The sequence below is a fragment of the Papaver somniferum genome, chromosome 10 (genome assembly GCF_003573695.1).
Source record: "Papaver somniferum cultivar HN1 chromosome 10, ASM357369v1, whole genome shotgun sequence".
In the NCBI taxonomy this organism is placed as follows: Eukaryota; Viridiplantae; Streptophyta; class Magnoliopsida; order Ranunculales; family Papaveraceae; genus Papaver; species Papaver somniferum.
Window position 1 is genome coordinate 86,499,419 of NC_039367.1, and position 7,335 is coordinate 86,506,753.

Consider the following 7,335-nt stretch of genomic DNA (forward strand, 5'->3'; position numbering starts at 1 on the left):
AACAGACTCTTAAATCTTCATATATGAATTTAATCCTTTTCAGTTCCATTATCACACATTCTCTGCCTTTTACACCCATAATTTCTAAAAAATGGCTCAACCATATACTAATCCTGCAGAGTTTTCCGTAGATGAAGATTTATTTATTTGTATAAACTTTTTAGTATGTTATCCGACTAAGGGTGCGGAATGACGACAAAATGGCTTAGTGAGTATGAGTTATTGAAGGGGATTTATGGAAAGTTTTGCACTAGCACTGGAAACCCAAATAACTGTAATGTAGTTGGGTTGTTCGTGGATTCAGAAGTATAAGAAAACAAGTTGAAGAATTCATACCTTTAGCTCGGGTTGTCAATTGATATCGATTTAGGGGTGAAGCCAAATAACATATAACATACAAATAATAATATGTTTGTTCTAATAATGTGTTGGTATCTCCAAACATATAAGTTATTTACCTCTGAATTGTTTCACTTTTTATCCCAATTACTAACATCATACCTTACTATATAGTAGGTAATATTGTTTTGCGTAGTTTAAAAGAGTTGGTACACCAACAACAAAATATATATGTATACCACCAAAGCTGAAAGTAAACGTCATACAATTAGTTAGTTGTTCAATCTCTCTTTAACTAAACGTAAGCCAAAGGATATGAATCAAGTAACCATAAAATGAATACCTCAGCAATTTATGTGTCCGCTTTAAGGTCATATTTATGGAAATCAGGGTTGTTATTATTGTGTAGCTCGCTGACTATAAATTCCTTTAAATTGAAGTTAGTAATTCCACCTCTTAAGTTCTTATGTTTCACCTCTCTTGTTACGATAAAGTACCGTAGAAGTTCATCTTTATATGTGTTTTCTCTCAACCCACTTTCTTGGTCAAATTGAACATCATCTCCGAAACGACTTGGTATCCCAAGTGGAAAATAAAAATCTAATGGTGTTATTCCTGTAAAAATGTTAACATTGGTCGTTTCATTTACATCTTCGTATTGATTACATGTAAACTATAAATCAAAATATGACATACCTATTTCGAAGGCTGCCAATGTTCCACCAACACAAACAACAATTGTTTTGATGTTTCTTCGCATCAATATGGTGATTCAACCAAGGAAGTTTATCGAAGAAATTTTAGCACCATGGGCGGTTTTTGATATTTACATATTTTAACTTTATACCAACCACTTCTTGGTTTTTGAGCAACGCTAGCTCGCTCAGTTTTCCTAGACAAATGACCTTGAGCTTTGGCTAATTTTGGACTGGAAAGTAGGTTGGATTTCTTCATCGGAACTTGATTGAGTCAGTATAGGTTGGTTTTTTTATTTCAAGGTATGTTTTTTTGTTATTTCTCGCCTGATATTTTGAGATTGAGATATTTTTAAATTTGAAGAAGTTGAATAAGAATAATAAAAAAAAATAACAAAGAAAAATTCATTAAAAATTCCGAATCTGGTGTGAGTTGAGCGTTTAAGGTAGTGTGCTATTTACAGGGTTGGAAAAAATAATTATTTTTAGATGTTGGAAAATAACAGTTATCGCTTTAATCCGAATCCACCATATGATATTGAGACGATCGCCTTAAGTTCCTCTAATCGATTAATGTATCCAAAATATACAATTTTGAGCATTTTACCACTGCCCAAATCTGAATTTTCACATCACAGTGGCTTATCAAATATGTAACTTTTCCCATCTTCAGGCCACTTGCCCGATTATATTATGGGTTACTTTGGACTCCATGAATCTAGCAGCTAATTGTTGGCCTCAGAAGCAAGTAGTATCTATGTGCACCCCGTGTTAACTGGGGTGCACATTCCTCCTTTCCTTATTCGTCGAAATTCTTAAGTGAATATTTACTGATTAGGTGTATTTAAGCAAACAAAAATGGAAGTATCTAATAATATGAATAGGAACAATCAGATCTTTCTCTGTTAAAAATTCTCTCTCACTTCTCCTCATGATCTGTAGTCTGTATTTGTATCGTTTTGCTATTTTCTTCATAGATTTATAAGAGTTGATACCAGCTCTACTAAGGGCTGATACCAGTCCATATAGGACAAAAAAATCCTGACTATCCTGACCATTGGATCGATGGACTGGTATCAGCCCCTAGTAGAGCTATTATCAACTCTTATAAATCATGATTTTCTTCCACTAATATCAGTTGGTTATTGTTTCAATCAAGTATTTTTTTGAATATCACGTCCATCAGGTGGATGATAGTACTCTGTTTCCATGTTAGAACTCATTCACCTGAAGAACAAGATCAGCTCTATTATTCTCTTAACATAAATGAATCAAAAAACTTAATCTTTCTTCTTCATATATTTTTTTCATCTGAAGACCGATTTCTAACATCCAAGGAAGCAAAAATAAATTCACCGAAACTTTTAAGTATTGTTCTTCCGCATCTAATGAGTTCTATAAGAGAGAGAAAATAATGGCTTCACTTTTAAGTTTTAAGTATCGATCAAAATAATCATGATCTCTTCAACCTTGATTAATACTAAAAATTACTTTTCTTTGTAAACTGAACATAAAATTGGATTAATGGGTTTAAAATAGAGAACAATCTACACTCTTAAGAAAATTTAATTGAGTATTTGCTTCTAGCTCTTTGACGAATCTTTAGTTTGATATAAGAAATCCAGCTTAAAATTATTTTCAGAGACTAAGAGCTTCTCCAATGGTGACTGTGGGTATATTAAATACGTGGCACCACTTCTAAGATATCTTTTGAGTATAAAATCCTAAATATTAGGAAAAATAAAGTTTCATCTCCAATCCATAAAGTTTTCTGTTATTTTTTTACTTATTTGTAGGCATACAATTGGTTAAATCCTTTCCATTTATATTTTTCAATGATTTTTATTAACAAAAGTGTGACTAGGATGGGAAGACATCCTCTAAGTGAATGTTTAAACCTAAAGGTTCACCTAGAGGATGTCAAACTTTTTTTTGCCACATCATCTTCACATCTATGGGTTGAAGATGATTTTATATTAATATGGTTGTGGATCCTAAGTGGATTAGGATTTTTTTCTTCACACACATTCCATTGGAGAGGCTCTAACTGATGGACGGAGGAAGAACTTACGAAAAGAGAAAATCCATATAAAAAAGCTTCGATAACCGTGTAATATAATTAAATAAATATTTATATGAAATATTAAATCCTCTGGATAATAAATAACGTCTGTTAAATCTCAGCCGAAGTAATACAGAATGTGCACCCGCGGTTCTTTCCTTTACTGACTTTGTCATTACGTATTCAACTTTGGGACCTGAATTCTTCATGTTCCTGGAGTATGGGCGATATCCTACCGTGTTGTGCAGTCGGTCGTTTAATTTTACACACATGAAGTACATTAAGAATTTAAAATTGCTTTCCCCAAAATCATGCACTGAGGTGGTGGTTCCCTTCCATATTGATTCAACTCGGTGATATTCTAAATTTCTACGAATATGATTTACTCACCGAGGAATTTGCACCGCATTCTTACCGTGTGAGAGGATGTGAGAGGATGGGTGGGACCCACTTTTACTCTACACCTATACCAATGCACCGAACTGAGAAAGTGATAAAACTTGTATTGACTTTAGATAACTATTACAGGAGTGATGATTGGTTATTTAATGACACAACCAATGATGTCATTACAAACACACAGACTCCTCACACACTCACAATACAAAGACATGTCAAGTCAACTAAGGTTGACTTGACTAACTACAAACACATTATCTAATACAGCCCCTCAAATTGTGCAGAAGCTAAAACTGAACAGTTTGACACAAACACATTATCTAAGAAAGTAGCTGTAACAGTTGCTGAAATAAAACACATTCTGACATAATATCTGAACAGGAATAAGCATAGTCTGACAGAAGATCTGAAGAAATACTGAAGCAGAAAACATAGACAGCATAACCACAAACACATTATCTATCCATTAAGTAACTGCAGAATTACTGGAATAAAAACACTGAGTAGTTGTAGAAGTATGAGAAGTAGTTGAAGTAGAAGGAGCATCCATTAAGTACTGCAGCAGTCTTGAAAAAGTAGGATAGCAGAGACCTTTTGTGAAGATATCAGCTAGCTGTTCTTGACTTGAAATGTGCTGAAGTTTAAGAAAGCTATTATCCACCAATTCCCTGATAGTATGGTACTGGATCTCTATGTGCTTTGTCCTAGCATGAAAAACAAGATTAGATGCTAAGGACAGAGCACTAGTATTGTCATAGAGAAGTAAAGATGGAGCAGAGAATGTAATATTTAATTCAGATAGTAAGTCTGCAAGCCACTTTAACTCAGCAGAATCAAAAGACATGCATTTATACTCTGCCTCAGCAGAAGACTTTGAAACAATTGGTTGTTTCTTGGATAACCAAGAAACTAAATTTGAACCTAAAAATACAACATATCCTGATGTCGACCTCCTTGTATCTGGACAACCTTCCAAATCAAAATATGTATATGCCTTTAACATGGTTAAAACTATCCTTTTTCAAAGTCAAACCAAGACCAATAGTACCTTTCAAATATCTAAGAATCCTCTTTACTAACTGAAAATGAACATCAGTTGGGGAATGCATGAATTTTGATACATAATTTACACCAAAAAAAATATTTGGCCTTTTAACTGTTAAGTATTGCAAACTACCCACAATAGTCCTATAATCACTGACATTCTCCAACTTAGTACCATCATGCAAAGAAACTCTAGCACCTTTTGTAACTAGAGTATCACAGGGTTTATAATCAAGCATTTTGGCTTTAGATAACAACTCTAAAATATATTTCTTCTGTGTTAGAATAATAGAATCAGCAGACCTTACAGCTTCAATACCAAAAAAATATCCTAACTCCCCTAACTCTTTCATTGCAAATTCTTGCTTAAGAGAAAAAAATCAAATTATCAATAAGTGTAGAAGAACTACCAGTAACCAAAATATCATCAACATATAGCAGAAGAACAATCATCCCATGTTGAGAGTAGAAAATAAACATTGAATTATCTGAAATGGCTTTCTTGAAACCATAAGCAAGAAGAAATGATCTGAACCTATGAAACCAAGCTTTGGGTGCTTGTTTCAGGCCATATAAGCTCTTCTTTAGATGACATGCATAATTTTAAGGATAATCTGGATTTATAAATCCCTGAGGCTGTGACATATAGACATCTTCATCTAAAAATCCATGTAGAAAAGCATTACTTACATCTAATTCTCTTATCTTCCAATTATAAGCTAAAGCCATACAAAGAACAACTCTAACAGTAGTTGATTTGACTACAGGACTAAATGTCTCATTATAATCAATGACATCCTGTTGGTTATATCCTTTTGCTACCAATATAGACTTTAATCTGTCAATAGTTCCATCTGGCTTCTGTTTAACCTTGTAAACCCATTTGGAACCCAAAATATTCATATGTGGTTCTCGAGCTGTATATTCCCAAGTATCATTATTTCTTAATGCTACATACTTATCTTTCATTGACACTTTCCACTTAGGATTTTGCATTGCTTGCTTAAAGGTTTTAGGTTCTATAACTGTAGTTAATAGGAAGCATAAGAAGTAGAAATATGATATTTGACAGAAACATGAGAAACATGATCTGGAAAGAGTTTAGGTTTTAAAAGAAGGAATAGTTGGGGAGATCACAATGAATGAGGGATAATGGTTTATGTTCATGGTATCATTCGGTCCGATCCGGAGGCCATAATCTTCATCTGCAACACAACTTTTTCATCAATAATTTTTCATAGCAGAATCTTTGAATCCTTTAAACAATTTTTCATATAATTTTTCGATTCAATATCAATTTTTTACATACATCAAAGTTAGGTCAAGATTTACAATCAAGAACATCATCTCAGTTCTTGGTTTCAGTTCATCATTCTTTTTGAAGAATCTCTTTCATGAACTTGATTGTTTACACAAGAAGACCAATATGACATTCACTTCCGCTGCTTCTGATGGTAACTTTACTTTTCCCTTCTCTAATATTGGAATTTTTTTTTCATTAAAACTTGATTCAACAAATTTTCTTTTATGGCGCGATCAATTTGAGTCGATTTTAAATTCCACATCCTTGTTTGGGTATGTTAATTGAGAAGAAGTAGAGCCACCAAAACAATTTTTTATTAATGGATTTCTTAGTCCTAATCCAAAGTGGGTTTACTGGAAGAAGGTTGATTCTTTTGTTATGAGCTTTTTGAAGGCTACTCTTACACCTTCTGTTGCTGGAGATGTGTTGGGTTTGACGACTGCACATCAGATATGGTCTTATCTTGAAGTTAGCTTCAAGAACCAATTCATGGATAGAAAATGGATGTTGAGAAATCAGTTACATGGTTGCAAGAAAGGTAATTCATCTATTCTTGTTTATCTTCAAAATTTAAAGTCAATTGTTGATTCTTTGGATGCCATTGGAGAGAAAGTTTGTGAATCAGATTTTTAGTCATGTATGTTCTGAATGGCTTAGGAAGGGAGTATGATAATTTTGTGATTTCTGCACAAAATCGTGAAGTTCCTTTCACTTTTGCTGAGATTAAGCCTAGATTACTAAATCATGAGAAGTGGCTCATTGATCAACAACAAAACTCTGGCTTAGTTTTGATGCTCAAAATCCCATTGGCTTTTATTCTAAGAATGGTAATTATGGGAATGGTAATGGTAAAGGAAGAGGAAAAAATTCAGGGAGCTACAAAAATAACAAGAATAATGGTAATGGAAATTCTAGGTCAAATGGTTCTTCTTTTGATAGTCATTTTGGTGCTGGGAATATGAGAAGAGATTTTTCACAGGTAGAGTGTCAGATTTGTCAAAAGAAAGATCACTTTGCTAGCCGGTGCCATTTCAGATATTATCCCCCACAATTTGCTTCAAGTACTAATTCAGCTCATGGGTCAGCTAATGTGGCACACCGTCAATCTGTTTTTAATTCAATGGGTGGAGATATAGGTTTTTCTGGTGCATCTACTTCTAAGGCTCCTCAATGGATTGCTGATTCTGGTGGTACTGCACATATGACAGGGGATGAAACTCTACTTCAAAATACTTCTGGTTATAGAGGCAAGGAGCAGGTGCAAGTAGGAAATGGTAAGTCTCTTACTATTACTTACACCGGAACTTCTACTATTCAGACACCTAAAACTAGTATTACACTAAACACAATATTACTTGTTCCTGACATGAAGCATAATTTTCTATCCACAGCTAAATTCACAAGGGATAACCAATGTTATTTTAAGCTCACTCCTACTGGCTATGAAATTAGGGATTTAAGGTATCATGTTTTGCTTGATATAGGTACTATAG